The sequence below is a fragment of the Amblyomma maculatum genome, chromosome 11, assembly GCF_055883805.1.
Source record: "Amblyomma maculatum isolate TAMU_Amacu chromosome 11, ASM5588380v1, whole genome shotgun sequence".
Lineage (NCBI taxonomy): Eukaryota > Metazoa > Arthropoda > Arachnida > Ixodida > Ixodidae > Amblyomma > Amblyomma maculatum.
Window position 1 is genome coordinate 40006794 of NC_139354.1, and position 23476 is coordinate 40030269.

Consider the following 23476-nt stretch of genomic DNA (forward strand, 5'->3'; position numbering starts at 1 on the left):
TCATTTAATGTTCGTCTAGGCACAACTATGTCAAAAACATTTATCCAAGAGAATGGCGTACCACAGGGATGTATTTTAAGTACTACATTGTTTGTTGTAAAAATGAATAGTATAAGTAAAGCAATCCCAGAGTCTGTTATGTATTCACTCTACGTTGATGATTTGCAAATTGCCTGTACATCATGCAACATATCATCCTGTGAGAGGCAAATACAGAATAAGTTAGCTACATGGGCAGACAGGAATAAATTCTCCCCTCAAAAAACAGTAGCTGTTATTTTTTGACTGAAGAGAGGCCTACAGACAGATCCAACTTTATACCTAAATGAAGCTGAACTGCCAGTAAAAAATAAACACAAATTTTTAGGTATAACTTTTGATAAAAAATTAACATCATATCTAAAACGATTAGACCCAATATATAACCTCGGCTTACGTCTTTCTAGTGGCGCATACGGAACATCCCCCATTAAAACTTGTAAGGCTACCTAACAGTGCCTCAATATTTACTGCAGAATGTTATGCTGTCTACGTAGCTGTAAATAAAATTATGCAACAGAACTGTGAAAAGAGCATAATCTATACCGATTCTTTAAGTGTGCTTACGGCATTACATTCCAAAAATGCAGTTGAGCCTATAGTAGGGAACTAAGAAAATAAATACCAATTCCCTACAAGGATTGTATTAAGTTAGTAAAAAGAAGCCTGATAGATAAATGGCAGAAAAAATGGAATAACGAAGAGCAAAATAAACTGCACACAGTAAAACCCATAGTAGGAGAATGGAAATCATGTACACAGAACAAACGCTTCAGTGAGGTGATTTTGTGCCGTCTTCGAATCGGACATACACACTTGACACACAATTTCTTACTGAGAAAAGAGCAAAAACCATTATGCAAAGAATGTGGAGGTAAGCTCACCGTGAACCACATTTTGATCTCGTGCACAGGACTTGAACAGTTAAGGAAAAAATATTTTACTCCATTTCATAATGAACGCATCCCATTCCACCCCTGTTTACTATTAGGAGACAACCCGCTTGTTGAAATTTCATCTGTTTTTAGTTTTCTTAAAGAGTTAGGGATTCTAAATCAGCTGTAATTTTCTAAACTTTTCATTTTCACTCATAAAGAAGCTCAGCAACCTAGTGTTTGGCGCATGATGGCCATAGTAGCCTATGTGCCAAAAAACCCAACCCAACCCAACCCAACCCGCACTTACCACTTCCCAGGTAAATTTACAGTCTTTACAACCAGGTAACGGACAGCTTTATTCTGTTGACAAAAAAAACCTGCATGGATCAGACCGAACACGCGCGCACACACATGCAAACGATCACTCATTATATCCCCAGCGAACGGGAGGGCGAACTTCTCTTCCGGACCTAGTCACCGTGACTTGAGCCGAGAGCGCCTAGGGCCGAATCCACGAAAGAGTTCGCTTTGGAACGCGTTCGCTTTCTCTCTCGCCACCTCGCTCCATGGGTCGCGCGTCGCCACCGCTGGCGGTGACGCCATTTCACGAAGGCGGGACCACGGATTTTGTTGACGTCACGAGACATGTCAATCAAATGAAAGCGAACGCGTTCGGTCGCTGTGTGTGGAACTCAGCGAAAGAGTTCGCTTTGGAACGCGTTCGCTTTCTCTCTCGCCGCCTCGCTCCATTGGCTGCGCGTCGCCACCGCTGGCGGTGACGTCCTTTCCCGAAGGCGGGACCACGAATTTCGTTGACGTCACGAGACATGTCAATGAAATGAAAGCGAACGCGTTCGGTCGCTGTGTGTGGAACTCAGAAAGTGGCGTTCGCTCAGAGCGAGAATCATGCCGTACGTGCCCCCCGTCGCTTCGCTGTTGATCGCAGTGCTCAGCGGATGTGATCAGCGTTTTCGGCGGTCGCGCGTACATGACGAGGAAAAGCGCGCTCACAACAGAGCGGAAAGTACTCTGCGCGCTGCGGTTCTTCGCTACCGGAGGCTTCCAGGCGGCCCAGATGGTCAAGGGCCCCCTAGTCCTGTCAGGCGGCCGCCTCCGGTGCACCTACGAATGACAACTTGCGCTTGTTGACATAAGAACAGACAGGAAAGTGCGACCGCTGGACTTACTTGTTCTCACAGTTGACAAACGCCGCGTCGTGCCGAGCGTTGTATATCTCTTTCCTCCAGAATTTCTGCCATTGTTCGACAGTCTTGCAGGCAGGGCCTTCTTTGTTTAACTTTTCAGTGATATCCTGCCACAACTGCGCCTTCCGCGCCTTGGTAATCTGCCAAGGCGACAACCTTTGTGCGCTGACATGACTATACCAACTAGTGAAAATGTCAAGCTGCCAAATGTCAAATGTCTAGTCAAATGTCAAGTGCTGCCACGTGAAAAATCTCCCGCGCAAGTTCAAAACTGTTAGCGCCAACACACTCGAAAGCGCCCTCTAGGGAACACAAAAGAAAATAAACAAATCGAGGAACATTAAAACCGTCTCACAATAAATTCTATTTCTATTTTTATAAGTTCTGAGTGATAAATTCGCAGTATTGTAGTCAAATACATTCATTTAGAGCTTAAAAACACACCGCAGTTAGCATATGGATGGTACCGCCCAGTAAAGCCGATTGGCTGTTTTGTGCCCCCCCAGCGTTCCACCCACCCTTTCTCCCCCTGATGCTTACGTAAAATTCACGTCACGGCAAAGCGAACGCGTTCCAAAGCGAACTCTTTCGTGAATTCGGTGTCGTTTCCTCCGACTCCCGAGGAGAAGGCCCGCGCCAAGGCAGAGCAACCGAGATGGGACCGCCCAGCAAAGCCGATTGGCTGTTCTCTGCCCCCAGCGTTCATCCCACCCTTCTCCTCCCGATGCCTACGTCAAATTGACGTCACGGCAAAGCGAACGCGTTCCAAAGCGAACTTTTTCGTGGATTCAGCCCCTGGTGTTAGGCATTTGCCTCTGCCGGACAGCTAGCTATTTACACTGGCAGGCGCTTCCCTGACTGATTCGCCTGGCGCCTTCCACTTTTCCCCAGACACGGCGATGCCACGCACTGCTAAGCATGGGTGCTCTGGGTCTGCGGGGTCGCACAGTACACGATCTGCTCAAGTTGGTGTAATGTGCTGGTTGTGAGGTTCTGACTACGTTTATTGGGGAATTCGTAACTTCCTCCTGTTTTCCAAAAAATAGGCAAGCGGTTTAGCATTCGTCGATTACTGCGCAAAAGAGTACCTTGTCCTGTGCCTACTATGAAGGACCGTGGGGCAGCCGCTCTAGTAACACAGATAGGATGACTGACCTCCAACCGAACAAGATAGATCCCTAGCACGATGACGTTTGTTGTAGTAACCCGCTTCCAATTTTCGATTCGAATAATCCTCAGCTATAACGTCGGTTATTCGTCTTTGTGCTTGGCCCTGCAGCTGAGGTGCCATCGGAACGCGTGTCCTAAGGCGTCGACCCATCAGCACTTTTGAAGTGTGAGGTAGGGGTCTTAAACAAGTCGCTTGATTGTTTGCACCATCCTTTCCAACTTCCACATTATCTTAAGGGTGCCTTAGGCTTACGTGTCTAAAACATATTCAACAGCAAAACGTTCTTCAAACTCGACTCTCTTCCATGCAGAATTCTTAGTATCAGTGGGCATCACAACACAAGGTAAAACAGCGCAAAAACAACATACAGGACGCAGAAAGGCGAGTCGAACACAAGTGCTGATTGACCACGAACGGTTTATTGTTCTGATACATCCGTAGATATACAGCCGGTATCAAAAACAAGAAAAAGAATACAGCCACATGTCAAACAAGATTAAGCATGAGCACTAGGATTGCCTAGGTCCCGATAGGAAAAGCAGCTCCTTATGTAGAAGGGCTATGAAAGGAATGCTTACACAGCAATTTTACAGGCTCGCAATATTCTAGTCCTCGATAATATGTGGTTTTTGTGCTGTTTTACCTTGCGATGATCAACCAACTAGAACCAACTAGCCCGCTATGTGTTATTCAAGTGGGCATCAACGGCTCTGAATTCTGAACGGCACATCGCGCATAAATTTCAGTCTTTCACCTGCTGCGACAGATGTTTTTTGTCTTCACGTTCATGTCTTTGTACGCAATCATTCAGTTAAAATAAAACTAGCTCCAAACGGCTCTAATACATAGGTCGCACTAAGGGCTTACCTGACCTGCCTCGTCCATACGCACCTACTACTTCTTTAGATGTCATCGGGTTTGGGCGCAATGTGCAGACTGACAAACAATTTCATTGTACAATGTACACTTTTTCGAAGCCTCCAAGCGTGGGCATCTCGCCATTTTTACAAAAATGAAAAATGCCCAAAAATGCGGTTCTTGATAACACACTGAACGCCAACTCTCTGCCATGCAAAATTCTGAGTTGCAGTGGGCATCAACGGCTCTGAATTCTGGAGGGAGAGAAAGATGCACGGCGCAACAGACGTCGTCCACCACCGAAGCTGCGGCAGGTGCAATGACGTCCTCAACAGAAATACATTCGGTGGCAGGCTAGCTCCAGCCGCAAGCGGCGGTGAACTACCTGTCCCAGCCCTATCAGGGACAGGACGAACAGCACATCGCGCGCAAGTCTCACAATCGTTTTAAGGTCTGGCTATCAAACCAACTCTTTCGCCAATGCTCGCTTAGAAATGCCTTGATGCCTGTCGTGCTACTTTTCTAGCACTTTTTTTCCGAGAGACAGGCACTAAGGGTCTGGTTACTTTTAAAAGCAACCCGTTGCCTTGAACTATAATGGCGCGCTCTTGCCCTTAAGGGGCGAAATGGGAAAGAGCCCTCGGTCTTATGCTATATGAAATTGGTGCACCGATATTATAAAAATGTGACACTCTTACTTTTTTGCGAACCCCTCCGTCCTGTGCGAGTACTCCATGACCTCATCACTGTGCGCCCTGATCATATTGGACTTCAGTTTTAATTGTTCGCCCTATAATAGCCATGCGACACTGGTGCGTAGGCTTCCGACATGAATATGGAGGCTTTAGCATCCCTCGAGATGACGTTCGGATGGGAGCGTCACGTGACCTGTCTAGATACGATTGTCGCTGGTGGTAACTCTCAATTTCCGTTTTATGCCACTGCAGTGGCATAAAACGGTCTTCAAAATTACACACAAAAGGATTAGTCCTGAAGCATCACGATCAGCAACTTTGCCATGAGCTCACGGAACTGGTACCCTATATCACTGCTAATGAATGTAAACAAAAATTTCAAAACCATATTTATATCTCCACAATGCACATATGATCTCTCTTCGTTTCAAAAGACTTCAAATAGTTTTCTCTTTTTCGCGCAAGAAAGTTAAAACAGCTGCCCCAAGGCTTCAGATGCAGAATCTAAACTTTTTGTCATTTCCGGCATTCAAACACGTTCGTCTCTTGCGCGGACATGCGAAAGTGGGCATAGTTCGTACATCAAGCGCATGTGGATTGTACGAACGTACGAAACCGGATTTGTATGTACGTCCGACGGAAATCCGTTTTCGGCGCAGGATCTTCAGATCTAGCACCAATGTCCGGTGAACGTCGGTGGTTCCTAGGGGCTCTCCGTTCCTGATGCCCTCATACGCCATTTCCCAAAGCATATGTACCTCTATCATCCTTGGCAGATATGAATCGTGCTATACTGGCACGTTTATGGAATGTGGCTCTGCGTTTTCCACTCCATCTTGTAAGGGTTCGCATTTCTTGGAAGAACTACTGCAGCAGATATCTGCTTTTTCTCTCGTCACTAAACCCCTTGTGATAATGGAATATAATAAAAAAGGCAATAACACAGCTGGCAGCTGGGTACTCAGTGTATTTATTGCACAATAATTTTCCACTCTACGATATTATGCAGAAATTATTTCAAGTGCATGCACGCATTTTCGTTAGTTCCGTTTTGTTATGCTTTGCAGTTAGCGGTTGCGAACCTCTCAATGCAGCCTTGGTAAGGGCGGTATCCCATGTGACACTTCTTCATCGTCTGTCACTGCTCACACAGCTTAACCTGGTTAGGATGAAGAGCCTGGCCAGTGGCATAGACTTACGTCTGGTATCAGCGCGGCAGCGCCGTTGGAGTATGGCTCCTGCGCTGCAAGGTTCAACACAACCTTTCAAGGCTATGTCAGCAAAGTCGTGGATTATTATTTTATTAGCACTGACCTTACAAATCAAGAGAGTTGGCAGTCATTAATTGTTTTGGCAATAAAACGCACATCATAAAGAACACTGCATGGCGGTGGGTTCAGACTAAACAAACAATACAATCACAATATCGCAAAGGTTCCTTGGCACACAATGATTGGATCCTTTGGTGCAAATAGTTTGACAACTCCTGCTCTAGACCAATTGAGTGTCCACCGTAAGGTGTGGGCTCACTGCATTCATGCTCTGAACAAGTATGCAGGGCAAGGATTGGCTGGGAGAGGGGAATCAGATGTGAACTAAATAAAGAAACAAACCACCTTCTAAGTCCTCCAAAATGACTGCAAAATGTTTCAATAAGAATTTGTTCCTTGGGAGGTGCAGCAAAGACAGACTACACCTGAAGCCCTTACAGACCCCCACAGAATGACAAACAGGTGGGCTCTTAGTTTGCAGTTTGACACCAGTCCTGGCAGCTCGTCGGAGAAGTTATCTTACAGCATCAGGGAGGTTTGACTATGCATTTGGCCAACGGCCTGAAGGCCCCCTGATAAGCCCACAGGCGCTCAGGTCCAAGTGCATCATCTTGCGCGGGCAGCGCGCTATGAGCGCGCCAAGCTATCTACCGATGCGGCAGCTCTTCAGGCTTAGGCGCTGCAGCAGCAGCATGCTCAGTAAGGTATCCGAAACCTCTATTCTGTGCGGCGCTCTGCATGATGCGAAAATGATCCACATCTCGTTGACCGGTGACTGGATCAACTTGAACAGCAATATGGCGATCGATGGTGCCCTCGCGTCTATATAGCGTGCGTGTTTTTACTGATCAATTTGGTTCTGTAGTTGTGGCCATTGTTTTCTGCCTCCCCAGTTGTGGCTGTTGTGTGCTGTGAGGCTAAACCGTTACACGACATACCTCAGCTCAACGAAGTGCGCGTACAGTCTGTAGTGCTTACCGAGATCGGCAGCTGTTGACCGAGTGCCTGTTCTAAACGTTTGTTGGAACAAAGCTTCGACTGCTTGCTTTTCGGGCAGCAAGCAGGCTGTTAGTGCTTTCGTCCTTGTCTCCGCACTGAATTACCATAAACGCAAACTTGCACTAGCTATACCACAGACATGGGGCGCGCTAAGAATCATGGTCCATTGTCCTACTTAGTGCAGAACAGTCGGTTTTTCTCGGGGTTTTTGAAACGTACCTGCTGAGCTTGCACACTGAGTCTGGTGGATCCGGGTTGAAAATAGCTTAATTGTGGTAAAGAAGGAAAAGCGGACGGCACAATTGCAAAGTGGGAGAGCACCTTCATTCCCCTCGCCTTCATTATTCGCGAGAGCGAAAACCTCACAGGTGTTTATTTCTGAGCTGAAAAGAACAAAATCATATGGCTAGCCAATTCTGATCGGGACTCTGTATGACCCTATCGCAACGCAGTACGCTTATATGTTGACAATGGTTGCAGCACGCATGCCAGGCAGGCTCTTGCAATTTTCACTGTCTTGCTTGCCAACTGGATGACACGATGAAGAAACCACCACATCTGCCACTGGTTCGGCTAATATGCAGCCTAAATCAAATATTCTTTTTGTCCCAGTGACTTCAAATAACAAGATAGTATTTACAAATCAGCACTATTCTTTGCATGCTGTATACTTAAGCAAGACAGACAGGATATAATTAGTTTTCAGAACAGATTGTGCACATTTTTAGCAACAGAGGAATTCTGCAGTGAAATAACTTCTCAAGCAATTCTGCAGCGTGACATTCAGCTGAAAACATATGTAGAACTGAATGCATGCCCTATGCTCCAAAGTATATTTTACCCAACAAATATAGTAATTAAATGCTTTTCCCACTGTTCCAGGATGCGCCTTCCTTTTTAGCTTTAGCTTGGGATGAGCAGTCTCCACATGGCTCCAAAGGGAGGTTTTCCAGCTCAATCATCTTGGCATATGCTTGCACTGAATCAGCAAAGAGGCTCATCAGGTTACATCGTAATGTTGGCCTGTTACACATTTATAACATGTACATAACAATGGTGGAAAACTGTCAAAGCCACGTATGCAAACGTCGGCCTGCGGAAGAACTGGTTCATGCGGTCTACTGTTTTCAAGACGCAGGTGAATTCAAAGGACAACAAAACAGGACTTCATAGAAAAGTCATGCTTTGTTGTGGGCAGTTTTCTGCCGAGTTCCACTTAATCGCAAAATCCCGCCGAATTGGCTGAATGAATTTCATCGCACAATTTGCACCTTTTCGGAGCCGCCACATCCCGTCATTTTCTTTGATAAACAAAATACCGAAGGGCGCAGTAGAACGGCATGTTCAACTGGTAATCTAATACTGAAGAAGCTTTGCTGCGACAGAGGGCAATACGCTCTACATTTTTGTAGATGCAGGTGAATTCAGTCTGCCAGACAGATGTTTTTGTCGGCACGTTAATAAAAGCTATGACATGACTGCCGAAATGCCAAAAACGTATTTATAACACATAGATAACACTGGCCGCTAATTGAAACTTCGGTTTTTGAGGCAACCGCAGCTGGAGGAATTAGGCAGGTGATGGATTGTTGTTGCAGCCAGCGCGCTGCCTGATGCAGCTGAAGTACATTTCCAGGCACAAACAAGCTCAAGTGCCCCTTTGTGAACTCCCGATATTCTGTTGGCACCATCCAAAATTCTATTTCTCCGATTTGAAGAAAAATGCAGAGAATTAGACTTACTCGCGGCTGACAGCAGCCCTTTGTTAGCCCGAGCAACCAAGAGCAACCGCGGCTACTTGGGCGAGGGCTCGAATGCAGTCAAATTTAGGAGCCGCCAGTACCCTTCAAATAAAGCTCTTGGAAGAGCAACCAAGAGCAACCACGGCTACTTGGGCGAGGGCTCGAATGCAGTCAAATTTAGGAGCCGCCAGTACCCTTCAAATAAAGCTCCCCACTTGTTTCGTGGCTCGAATGGCGTGCACGTAGTCGTCGTATAGCAAAGTGTACCTCCGGGCGAAGCACTAACCAGAGGAAGTTCCGTGGTGACACCCTGATTCAACGGTCGATGATCTCTTGTATCACTTGTATCCCCGCTGGAACGCCAGCAGGGACGCACGTTGGTGCGCCAAAATTGTGGATTCCTCTACGATTCACTGTTTATTAATCTTCCTCGGTCGCGCGCGCGACGATTAAACAGCAGGAATCGTTTTTTTTTACATCAAACCTCGTCGCCGCATCTGGTCTAGGCGAATGAGATAGGACCTTTCTTCAGCGCTGTACTGACTTTGATCCGCCGCGCCTGTATGTGTTTTGTTCGTGTACCAAGTCTTTTAGCCTTAGAGAGAGCATCAGCGGTCCACTGATCGGAACGTTGCGAGACCGGGCGTCAGCGAACCACTTCAGCAGTGCGTCCTCAACGTCCGCGTAGGTCGCCTTCCGAAGGCGCTTTCTAGTCGTCGGGTCGGCATTCACGGTAGAATCAAGAATCTTTTCCTTGCTCTTAGCAATGGTTGAAATGGTCCATTTCGACAGTCCGTACTTTTTGACCAGTTCGCAGTTTTTTGCACCTTGAGCAAGTTCATTAACAATGGCCATCTTCGTTGCGATGTCGACAGCTTTCCTTTTAGCACCTGGAGAGGTCGGCGTACAGTCCATCGCACCAAGCGCAAGTCAAGCCCCTAAGCTCGCGCGTTGAGGCAGCCTTCAACTCGCCGATCTGGGAAAGGCACGGATGTGGCAACGATTCAACGCAGTGCCATCGCACAGAAAGAATCGATGGCGCAATGCCCTCAGCACGGGGTGGCAACGGAGCAACAAATGGAGAACCGGTTTGAGCCGGTAGAGAGTAGGCGCCTACAATTTTACTGCCAGGTTTGGACACTGTTGCACCAGATCACAAATATTGCAAGGTTTCCATTCACGGTCAAGCTGTAGTAGTAACAAGGAAAGGAGGGCAGATGATGTGACCAAGAGGTGACTGGGAGGAGGTGTTGCCGTGCGCGGGACAGCGATAAGCGCAAACATCACCTATTGTAGTAGAGCATCCGCTTTGTATTGGAAAGGTACCACAGATCAATCCTTGCTGCCGCCGGGATCCCACCCGTTTTCGAATTGGTACATATGGAAACTCTGCCGTTAGGCCGAAGAGACAGTGTTGAGTCACCAAACAGCATGTCGAACACATCTTTGTCGATGCCCACCATAATGTGCTAGCCTCAATCAGAGACGGGTTGACCTGATTGAACCCCAAGCCAAGCGGCCCAAGCTCGCGATTTCGGAACCATTTGTTGGCAATGTAGCTCGGGTAGAAATTGTTGATATTCGTAAGGTCGTTCCATTTATACACATGGCACTCGTACAATCCTCGTTGGCGTTAGGTTGCTCAAATGCTGTGCACAATCATGCGTGATCAAATTCCGGTCACTCTGACTCGTATTGTTGGGGAAATTGAGAGGACTTGTCCCGTATGGCGAAGCGGGGATGGGAGTATTCAGTAACCCAGTCAAACGAACGTTTTTGGCGCTATTGGCCCTAGTCACCCTTACGCCAAACTCCGAACTACAATAGATTACCACAAATTGTTTTGTACGGTACTCTCTCTGCTGCCGCTTAGACAGACACCGGTAAGTGGTTTGAACACATTCCTGTCGGTTGCTCATTTCAACAATACCCCGCACGGGCTTGGAATGTTGGAATGTTGGGCTTTGGAATTCAGCATGTTCATTACAGAGAGGAAAGGGGAAGAAATGTGAGTGATAGTAGCTGATAAGGTCGCATGCAGGGCTTACCTGACGTTCCTCATTTACAAACGCACTTCATTTTTCACCTAAAAGTCATGCCTGCCACAACGCCGAAATTCGTACTGGCTCCAAATGGCTCGCCTGTTACACATTTATAAAATAACAATAGTGGAAAACAGTCAAAGCCGCGTATCGGCTATGGCGACAATTTCCAGCTAGCAGTTACGTGTTTGAGAGTCCACCCCTGCTGGCTTGGTTGAAATTAAGCATGTCAAGGCATGCGGAAGAACTGTGATTCATGCGGTCTAGTGTTTTTAAGACGCTGGTGAATTCAAAGGACAAGAAAACAGGTGAATTCAAAGAACAAGAAAACAGGACTGTTGTGGGCAATTTTCGCGGCGGACAGCAGCCCTTCGTTAGCCTGAGTCATGTTGTTATAATGCACATTGATTAACTTATTGTTCCCGTATATTGCAAAGTGCGTTCGGCGCGGTTGATATATTACGTGCTATGCCGCCTTCCTTATGTACTTGGGAACATCAATATCGCTGTTCTTGGCATTAGTTGTGGGCAGTATGCCATATCGTGGAAGAGAAACCAAGAGCAACCGCGGCGACTTGGGCGAGGGCTCGAATGCAGGCAAATTTAGGAGCCGCCCACACGCAATACCCTTCAAATTAGGCTCCCACTTGTTGCGTGGCTCGAATGGCGTGCACGTGGTCGTCGTACAGCAACGTGTACCTCCTCCAGGCGAAGCGCAAACCAGAGAAAGTTCCGTGGTGACACCCATTGAACATCGCTGACGTGGCACTGGGCACCAGAGGTTATCTCCCAGAGGCTCGCACTTGCCGTTCCGGTCGTACGTGCCAGGATTACGAATCTGTCGTAGGTGTTCGGAAGGGAGAGATGCTACTCAGCGAAGTCCATGCTGCCAAGTGCGTCGGCGAGGTGGCAGGAGGCGCGCTAGGCGGTGCTATTTTTAATGATTCAACTGACGATGATCTCTTTCGATAACGAGAGTTTGAGCGATCAGCGTCTGGACGTCTTTGTTGTGAACTTGGCGCAGGCAAGGCGTCCTTAGGAAAACGGTAATAATGGTTGGTAACTGCTGTAGACTAGAATGCGAAACAGATTTCTCAATCCTCTAAATAAACGTGGGATATTCATTCTTGCAAAGCTAGTGCCGTACCTTCTTAAGCTCGGCCTTCCTGTCGACTTCTCATTAAGGCACTCCCCACTCGTCCAGATAACGTCCAGTGCGTGTGGGCTGGCGGTACACGGCTAACGGAAGGTCACAGTTCGCAAGCGAATTGATGAGGCGAGTGAACACGGCAGCAACGGCGAACGTTTGAAGCGATCGACTGCGCAGCTGCGCGTTGTTAGCAAGCAAAGTAGGCACAGAGTGCCCGTACATGCGGTGTAAAGGTGTCATCACTCATCGACTCTGGTGTCGTATATCGTTGCTTGAAGAATCCGTTGGACAAACTTCGCGGCTGCTGCACCTGACGACAAAAGACGAGGTCCGTTCTGTACGAGAACCGAGAGGAAATGCGGCAATGGACGCCGCCATGATGCAGATGCTGACATAATGCGGAACCCCGTGATGTAGTACAATCGCGAAACAGCTCGACGTCCGAGCGTGCGTATTCTGGGTACCTCACTCTGATGTTTTCGGATCTTGCACTACCGCAACCAGGCCTTCAGCCTGTCGTCTACAGAATCTGCTGGCGCTGCGATTGCTTGAATCTGACGGGAGGCTGATTAAGATATAATTGATCCGATATATGGCGCTGCAAGGCTTGAGTCGGTCGGGAGACTGTAGCAGATGGATGTGTTGGTTCTACATCTCATGAACACAGCGCATGATAGCACAACTCTTGTGTTGGTTCCAATAATAAATCGCTATCCCTCGAATTGGCGCTGCAAAGGCTTGAGTCGGATGGGGGACTGTAGCAGATGGATGCGTTTGTTCTACATCTCATGAACACAGCGCATGATAGCACAGCTCTTGTGTTGGTTCTACATCTCATTAACACAGCGCGTGATAGCACGTCTCTGATTGCCATCAAGATAACTGATCCAATAATAAATCGCTATCCCTCGAACTGGCGCTGCAAAGTCGGACGGGAGAGTACCAGGTGGATGTGTTTGTTCTACATCTCATGAAGATAGCACGTCTGTGATTCCCTGTGGTTGCAAATCGGCGTGGCTTCTACAGAATCTCCTTCCCTGCGAATGTTTGAGTCTGACGGAGGACAGTGGCAGGTGTGTAAATAGTTCCACATTCCATGAACGCCGCGCGTAATGATGACACGTCTGCAATCCCTATCCCGGCATAGTGATCGGGCATCTTAGCCACTAAACCATGGCGTGGAATGCCCTGTGGAATGATCGGAAGTTGCTCTCCCGCAACCATGCCTAAGAATCAGCGCTGCATCGAGTCTGACGGGGCCATGTTGGCTCTACATGTCATGGAACAGAGGGAGTGATGATGACATGTCTGCGATCCCAATCAAAACAACTGATACGATTATAAATCGCCAACACGTAATGAAATAATTTTTCGGACGTTGGTACTCTTCCGCAACCATGACTGGGAATTGGCGTCCTACTGGCGCTGCAAATTTAAGAAAAAATTAGCGCAATTGCAAATCTTGGACGGGGAATAAAGGAAAAAAAAATGCATGACGATTGAAGCGCTTTATTCTTAAATATGAGAACCAACCAGCCCGATGTTCGTTCAACATCTCATGAACGGTGCGTGATGATAACACATCTGTGATCCCTATCAAGATATTCCAATAACAAATCGCTCTCCTTCGAATGCACGATGAATTTGGGGTGTGTGAATTTCCAAGTTTCACCAATATAAACTTGTCTTGAAACAACTGATGAGAAGGTATTCAACTTCGGCAGCCTTTTCGATTTGCGCATAGGGCTCTCAGTTTTGAAATGAAATTGAAATGTGTGCACGCAGAATGTAAGCCACCAGCAGGCGCTGAGCGTATCTTATGCACCCGTCTTCACCCCCTTTGAGACCTCAGTAGTGTGACTGTGTTCGAGGCAACAATATTCAAGGGATCAGGATACTACTGTCTCGACTACGGGCTGCACTTCCATCTAGGGAGCCTAGGGAACACGAACTCTATAAATTACGATTTTTCTAGGGCATTTGTGCGCGTGTTCTTGGCTCCTGATCAATTCGTCAAAGATGTACACATAGTCTTCGTTCATGAGATCATGGGTGGAACGGGCCATCGTCTTGGCCAATGAATTTTCAAACGTGGCGTCCGAACCCAATACGTATAAATAGTATTTTTAGAAGTCTGAGTGAAGAGCCTGTCCCGTCACATCATTTTGCGCTGAGAAATGCATTCGATGCGGTTAGGGAAATTCGGAAATTCACCGTGTTTTAATGAAGGGTCTATTGGCATAGACAAGAGGGCTTCGTAGCCATGCACGGTGAGAATTTCTCTGCCCTCTTGCTCATGGCAAACCCATCAACTTCCTGCAGTTACACCCATTTACAGCAAACTAATTTTTGTTTTACACTCAAAGTATCTCTCTTCCACATGACACACTAAGCCGAGAACAAGACACTGCACTTACGCACCCACCAACGTACACATAGCCAAACAGAGCTTTCTACTACAAGGTATGGCGAACAGAATACAAAGACAATACGTCTGGTGCGGAGACACTGCTACACTATAACATAATGCCTAGAATACACAGCACTAGTCCTGAGCGGGGGAAGACCTCTTAGCTGACCTTTTAGCGCAGCATCAGCTCATGCTGGTGCAGCGAGCCAGATCCGCTGCTGAGGCCTACGGATTCCCTCCTGGACAAAGGACTGCCGACCAGTGCTTTTTTCTAACAACCTCCAATTTTTCCTAATAAAATTTACGTCTATCATGATTCAATGCCATTTGACATACCCACAATCACGTAATTATTATGTTTATAGATGGCGTGCACATGTCACAGATAGGTAAAGTTTTCATTCTGGTAATTCATTCTGGACCGACCGGCGATTATACCTTTGGGGAAAGTAGTACTGATTTTATTCGTCGATTCTGGCCATAAGGTTCATAATCTGGTCAGAAAAACGCATCCTTTGATATGTTATGCCGGCGGCTGCGAAAATAGCGGCTACAGTGGCGATCAAGGGCAGCCCAAGATTACACTTTGGCGGTATATTGACGGAATTAATTCACGAGGCCTTCCTGATGCGCATACACTTCGAAGTAAGCTGGCAGTTGGGTGTTTGAGATTACATCTCAGTGGCAGAAACCCGAAGAATTTCGTTCCACAATGTGAACCTATTCGGAGCTACCGAGCGTCATCCCGCCATTTTTCTTAAAAAAAAAAAACAGAATTGCGAAAAACGCGGTACAACGTTTTGTTAGAAGGATGATGATAGTGTACACTTAAGCTGAAGCTGGCGTGACAGAGGGCGCGTACCGTCTATATTTTTTCTGAGGCAGGTGACTTCAGTGCTTGAGACATGTTTCTGTCTGCACGTTAATAAAATCCGACTGCGGGGCAAGAAAACTGGACTTGATAGAAAAGTGATGTTTTCCAGCAGCTATTATCTTGAGCGTTCCAACGGAGCGGAGACGCATCGACAAGCAGCGAGGCCCATGTGTAAGTAAGCCCAGAGTCAAATACGCCCGTCTGTTTACTGTAGCCAAAATACATACAGACACGGTGACGTCACAGTTGTCACGTGACTCGAATACAGACTCATGTCAGCATATCCCTCTTATTCGATAACATCAAAAATCTTGCCATGACACATTTGATGCACTAACTACGTCACAGGTAAATTTACAATCTTTACAACCAGGTACGAAACAGCTTTATTCTGTTGAAAAAGAAAAAAAAAAAAACTCCGCATGGCTCAGACCGAACGCGCGCGCACACAGATGCATAAGATCACTCATTATATCCCCAGCAAACGGGAGGGTGAACTTCTCTTCCGGACCTAGTCACCGTGACTTGAGCCGAAAGCACCTGGTGTTCGGAGTTTGCCTCTGACGAACAGCTAGCTATTTACACTGGCAGACGCATCTGACTGATTCTCCTGGCGCCTTCCCCTTTTCCCCAGGCACGGAGATGCTACGCACGGCTAAGCATGGGTACTCGCGGTCCGCGTGTCGCACAGTACACGCTAACATCTGCTCAAGTTGGTGTAATGTGCTGGTTGTGAGGTTCTGACTACGTTTATTGGGGAACTCGTAACTTCCTCCTGCTTTCCGAGAAATACACAAGCGGTTTAGCATTCGTCGATTACCGCGCAAAAGAGTACCTTGTCCTGTGCCTACTATGAAGGAACGTGGGGTAGCCGCAGCATTGGCCTTGGCTTTCAAGTCTTGAACTTGAAAGCCACCGGATCACAGGCCTCCAACCGAACGAGATAGATTCCTAGCACGATGACGTTTGTTCTAGTAACCCGCTTCCAATTTTCGATTCGAATAATCCTAAGCTATAACGTCAGTTATTCGTCTTTGTGCTGGGCCCCGCAGCTGAGGTGCCATCGGAACGCGTGTCCTAAGGCGTCGACCCATCAGCATTTCTGCAGGACTGTTGCCCAGCACTCCTGGTGTCGCCCTGTATGCGAGAAGTGTGAGGTTAGGGGTCTTTAACAAGTCGCTTGATTGTTTGCACCATCCTTTCCACCTTTCACATTAGCTTAAGCTTAAGCACCACGCTTCTACGTGAATGCAAGAGCAAGTCACACATACGTTTTGCTACACATGCAGGCAACAAGTCTTAATAGTTTGTCACCAAGGTAAAATCTTGATCGCATATGAAAGTAAAATTTAGGAAAAATACCTGTCTTTTATAAGAAGTCCACATGGATGCTGAAGAAACCACGCTGCTACATCCCACTGCTACTTGTACCGGAAGTCAGGATGCCTCGTTTTTACTTGTCGGCACAGACCACGGCAACAGGGAGTCTCCAGATATGGCCGAATGAAGCATCAAGAGACCTCATATATATACGAGAGCACTAGGTCAGGACAGCAGGAACAAAGTTCTTTTGAATTTAAAAAAAAACGGAAAAGCCAAATGCACAAGTAACAGAAACATACGAGGAATATTTCATATATGGTTGCTGAGTAACGGCATAAAAAGAGAAGCCCAGAATTGGAAATACAGTGCTCCAAAACGACAGTAACACGCTTGTGCACAAAATTCTTTAGGTTTATCTGTTATGCATGCGTACGGTACTAAATGAGAATATTACTGTCTGGGAAGTCAACCTACACACCACCAGGTATCAAATTCACTATCAAACATAGTAGCGAACAACACTAAAATATAATGAGCCTATGTATGTTTCTTTTAAAAATGTGCTGACAAAGAAAATGTTGTTGCAGCTCCTTTTATTTATTTACTTGTAACTAATACTGCATCATTTCCAGCTTATAGAATGCGTGGTGAACACAATGCAAACACACACAATAAAGGTGAGCAAGCTTATCTAAAGCTTTGTTCACAAACATACAGGCTGGTCGAGAGCTATTTTACATACAATAGGTCGAACTATCAAACATTCAAACTGATCATTTTTTTTCAAATACGTTTGCACACATGACTGAGCTTTCAAAACGTGATCTGGATCACGTTGGTGACATCCGTCTACTGCAGTAGCAGAACATGGTCTTCTGGAAAACATTACACACAATATGTTTAGTCCTGAAGCATCACAATCAGCACAATCTTCGTTTCACCAGATTTCAAATATTTTTCTACGGCATTACATTCCAAAAATGCAGTTGAGCCTATAGTAGGGAACTAAGAAAATAAATACCAATTCCCTACAAGGATTGTATTAAGTTAGTAAAAAGAAGACTGATAGTGGCAGAAAAAATGGAATAACCAAGAGCAAAATAAACTGCACACAGTAAAACCCATAGTAGGAGAATGGAAATCAAACGCTTCAGTGAGGTGATTTTGTGCCAGGCCCCGACGAGATACATTATGAAATGTTGTCCCACCTCTCTGAGCCATCTGTAGAAGCCCTTCTAAAGTTTTTCAACAGGATATGGGTAGTAGGAGAGATACCGGAGGCGTGGAAAAAAGCTCTTGTTGTACCATTTTTGAAGCATGGCAAACCACCAACTTCGGCCAGCAGTTATAGGCCAATATCATTAACTAGCTGTCTGGCAAAATCATTTGAGAGTATTCTTAATATTAATGTTTATCCTAGAATCCCAAGAGCTTCTCGATATTCATCAGTGTGGTTTTAAGAAGGCATGTTGTACAACTGACCATCTTGTCCGTCTGGAAAATACCGTCAGAGAAGCATTCATACACAGACAGCACTGTCTAGCGGTCTTCTTCGATCTTGAAAAGGCATACGACACAACATGGAGGTTCGGAATATTGCGTGACCTTGCAGACTTGGGCATCCGTGGGAGAATGCTAAACATCTTGCGTGATTTCCTCTCTAACCGCTCATTTAATGTTCGTCTAGGCACAACTATGTCAAAAACATTTACCACAGGGATGTATTTTAAGTACTACATTGTTTGTTGTAAAAATGAATAGTATAAGTAAAGCAATCCCAGAGTCTGTTATGTATTCACTCTACGTTGATGATTTGCAAATTGCCTGTACATCATGCAACATATCATCCTGTGAGAGGCAAATACAGATAACATTGAATAAGTTAGCTACATGGGCATGACTGAAGAGAGGCCTACAGACAGATCCAACTTTATACCTAAATGAAGCTGAACTGCCAGTAAAAAATAAACACAAATTTTTAGGTATAACTTTTGATAAAAAATTAACATCATATCTAAAACGATTAGACCCAATACATAACCTCGGCTTACGTCTTTCTAGTGGCGCATACGGAACATCCCCCATTAAAACTAACAGTGCCTCAATATTTACTGCAGAATGTTATGCTGTCTATGTAGCTGTAAATAAAATTATGCAACAGAACTGTGAAAAGAGCATAATCTATACCGATTCTTTAAGTGTGCTTACGGCATTACATTCCAAAAATGCAGTTGAGCCTATAGTAGGGAACTAAGAAAATAAATACCAATTCCCTACAAGGATTGTATTAAGTTAGTAAAAAGAAGCCTGATAGATAAATGGCAGAAAAAATGGAATAACGAAGAGCAAAATAAACTGCACACAGTAAAACCCATAGTAGGAGAATGGAAATCATGTACACAGAACAAACGCTTCAAGAATGTGGAGGTAAGCTCACCGTGAACCACATTTTGATCTCGTGCACAGGACTTGAACAGTTAAGGAAAAAATATTTTACTCCATTTCATAATGAACGCATCCCATTCCACCCCTGTTTACTATTAGGAGACAACCCGCTTGTTGAAATTTCATCTGTTTTTAGTTTTCTTGACCAGGTAACGGACAGCTTTATTCTGTTGACAAAAAAAATCTGCATGGATCAGACCGAACACGCGCGCACACACATGCAAACGATCACTCATTATATCCCCAGCGAACGGGAGGGCGAACTTTTCTCTCTCGCCACCTCGCTCCATGGGTCGCGCGTCGCCACCGCTGGCGGTGACGCCATTTCACGAAGACGGGACCACGGATTTTGTTGACGTCACGAGACATGTCAATCAAATGAAAGCGAACGCGTTCGGTCGCTGTGTGTGGAACTCAGCGAAAGAGTTCGCTTTGGAACGCGTTCGCTTTCTCTCTCGCCGCCTCGCTCCATTGGCTGCGCGTCGACACCGCTGGCGGTGACGTCCTTTCCCGAAGGCGGGACCACGAATTTCGTTGACGTCACGAGACATGTCAATGAAATGAAAGCGAACGCGTTCGGTCGCTGTGTGTGGAACTCAGAAAGTGGCGTTCGCTCAGAGCGAGAATCATGCCGTACGTGCCCCCCCGTCGCTTCGCTGTTGATCGCAGTGCTCAGCGGATGTGATCAGCGTTTTCGGCGGTCGCGCGTACATGACGAGGAAAAGCGCGCTCACAACAGAGCGGAAAGTACTCTGCGCGCTGCGGTTCTTCGCTACCGGAGGCTTCCAGGCGGCCCAGAAGGTCAAGGGCCCCCTAGTCCTCTCTGGCGGCCGCCTCCGGTGCCCCTACGAATGACAACTTGCGCTTGTTGACATAAGAACAGACAGGAAAGTGCGACCGCTGGACTTACTTGTTCTCACAGTTGACAAACGCCGCGTCGTGCCGAGCGTTGTATATCTCTTTCCTCCAGAATTTCTGCCATTGTTCGACAGTCTTGCAGGCAGGGCCTTCTTTGTTTAACTTTTCAGTGATATCCTGCCACATTTGCGCTTGGCGACAACCTTTGTGCGCTGACATGACTATACCAACTAGTGAAAATGTCAAGCTGCCAAATGTCAAATGTCTAGTCAAATGTCAAGTGCTGCCACGTGAAAAATCTCCCGCGCAAGTTCAAAACTGTTAGCGCCAACACACTCGAAAGCGCCCTCTAGGGAACACAAAAGAAAATAAACAAATCGAGGAACATTAAAACCGTCTCACAATAAATTCTATTTCTATTTTTATAAGTTCTGAGTGATAAATTCGCAGTATTGTAGTCAAATACATTCATTTAGAGCTTAAAAACACACCGCAGTTAGCATATGGTCCCTAAAAAATGCAAGCAACCGAGATGGGACCGCCCAGTAAAGCCGATTGGCTGTTTTGTGCCCCCCCAGCGTTCCACCCACCCTTTCTCCCCCTGATGCTTACGTAAAATTCACGTCACGGCAAAGCGAACGCGTTCCAAAGCGAACTCTTTCGTGAATTCGGTGTCGTTTCCTCCGACTCCCGAGGAGAAGGCCCGCGCCAAGGCAGAGCAACCGAGATGGGACCGCCCAGCAAAGCCGATTGGCTGTTCTCTGCCCCCAGCGTTCATCCCACCCTTCTCCTCCCGATGCCTACGTCAAATTGACGTCACGGCAAAGCGAACGCGTTCCAAAGCGAACTTTTTCGTGGATTCAGCCCCTGGTGTTAGGCATTTGCCTCTGCCGGACAGCTAGCTATTTACACTGGCAGGCGCGTCCCTGACTGATTCGCCTGGCGCCTTCCACTTTTCCCCAGACACGGCGATGCCACGCACTGCTAAGCATGGGTGCTCTGGGTCTGCGGGGTCGCACAGTACACGATCTGCTCAAGTTGGTGTAATGTGCTGGTTGTGAGGTTCTGACTACGTTTATTGGGGAATTCGTAACTTCCTCCTGTTTTCCAAAAAATAGGCAAGCGGTTTAGCATTCGTCGATTACTGCGCAAAAGAGTACCTTGTCCTGTGCCTACTATGAAGGACCGTGGGGCAGCCGCTCTACCCAGGTAACGCAAAACATTGCCTAAACGTTGCCTGTATGTATGAACTTCCACACAACGTAATGCGACAAAATCTCACATTGCTGCGACGTTGCAAGACATACGTTGCCCTGACGTTTAGAGTTTACGTCATCATAACGTTTATAGGCATACACAGCACTGACGTTGGGTGTACACATCTCACCAACGTTTTGATAATATTGCTATTGCAACATTTATAAACAGGCCGAGTTATGCGAAATTCCTGGTTGGACAAGAATATATGCTCAAGTGATAAATGGCAGCTTTATAACATGGAAACAATTTTAGATAGTAATTATTTTCCAACAAATCATCAGATCACAATGGTCAAAAATATCACAAACTATACTTTTATTAATTTACAATACTGTTGAGAGCCCAACAGACAGTGAAAATTATATCATGGACATGAGTGCAAACAAACACCGTGTTGTGGGAATGGTTTTGTCATTGTCAGAGAGTACCAAGCAAAGGTATGGTTTTTACAATGGGAGCGCACAAAAAATAGCATCTGCATTTTTCTTGACCGGTAAGCACACACATTTTGTACCAATTTCATTGATGCTCCCCGTACTCAGACCCCGTGAAAGTCCTCGGGCTCTGTAAACACCTATGTCAACAGACCACAGCGTTGCATCATGAAAGTAACATCGGCATAGTGCTGCCCGCAAATAAGGACGTCGCCTTCAGCTGCTATAAGATTTCTTATTAGGACAAAATTTCCACCCGTTATCCTCACTTTTTTCCCAATCGTAGTCTTACTGAATCGCTGCCCCCGGAATGTTTCAGGGACTAGTCCATTCATGTGAATATTGGACAGCTTGATGCCATCACTTCTAGGAGTCACTGGTTGCTTGAACTGCTTTAGTTCAGCTGCTCGCATAAAAATTTCTTCCGTAAGAAGGGCATGGCCTCTGGCCAGTCGCTTCAGCTTTCCTAGAAAAGCTTCAAAAGGAAAGGCTGAAAATATGGCAATGTGGCAAAACCGTCGCACATCATCTTCCAGATGCGAGAGGCTATGTATGCTAACATTTTAGATGCCACTGCCATAAAGCTTACCTGCCTCTGTAATGAAGCTAAGTAGCAGCTGCTCAGCATATTCACACAAAGTCATACAAAGATCGGGTGAGGCCAGTATTGTGATGGTAGAACTTAGCTTCAAAAAGTGCGTGTAAAATGGATGAGCAAGGTGTTGCTTCAGAACAATGGGGCCAAAGTAAACAAGGAAGTTTCTATACTCGGATGCCTTCCAAAATTCTAGAACACTCAGGGTCCTTGGAATGCGCTGAAGCTCCTGTGGAGTGTTGACAGCCAAAGTAACTAAGTTCTCAGAAATGGCCCTACGTGCACTCAAAGGCAGCATTGACACTGATGGGGCAGTTGATGTCCAATGCTGCACTAGAAGTCTTTTCATAACTCTTAAGCAAACCAAACGCATATAGTCTAGTGGGAACCAGTCTGATGCCCAGCTTGAGCAATGGTGATGTGCAATTGTGATGATCAGGCTGTGTCATGTTGAAGTTTTCACCTGTACGCGGAGGGGCCAACACATCAGGAAATATACCTTTCCTATGCTCTACAGAGTACATGCCTTTTTGCATGTACTTTTCACATGCATAGTATGCTGCATGTCTCTTGGTACATTTAAGGAATGCCTGCGCAGGCATGTCGCAAACAAATGCATGAACAATCACTAGGGAACACAGCTTCACCATGGTGCAGTCCAAGCTCTAAAAGTGAACACTCTCGGGTTTTGAGTCCCCCATGTAGAGAGCTGCAAGGAAAGGTTCATTTCGCGAGCTTTCTTCGGCCCGCACAACCACAGGCCAGAACTGTTTCGACGAACTCCTAGATAAGGGCACACCATCGACGTTCATCGTCAGGGAAATCACTGAAGCGCTCACTGATATGGCTCCACTTTCTAGTTGCTGAATGAGGTTTCCAGTGACGCCAAAAAAGCAGTAAGTGCCACTTCCCATGCCGGTGACTACTGGCATGAGGCGTCCGCAGCAGTGTTCTGGCATCAGAAGGGAGGTCTGGGTGGTGCGGCTGCAGAATTTTCAGTAGCTTAGTGATGTGGGCGGCAAAAATGTTGTTATCTACAGCCCATGAACGAAGTGGGTCGTGCAAAGCCGGAGCTAAATCCACCTCACTCTCGCTTGACGAAAAATCGCGGAGCTCACTGCTGCATGAATACTGCTGTAGAATTTGTTCTTGAGACTCGGCAACTTCGCCAGTTGGCGGTGGATCAACGGGGCACAATGGAGAAACCAATTTTTCATCGTCATTGCT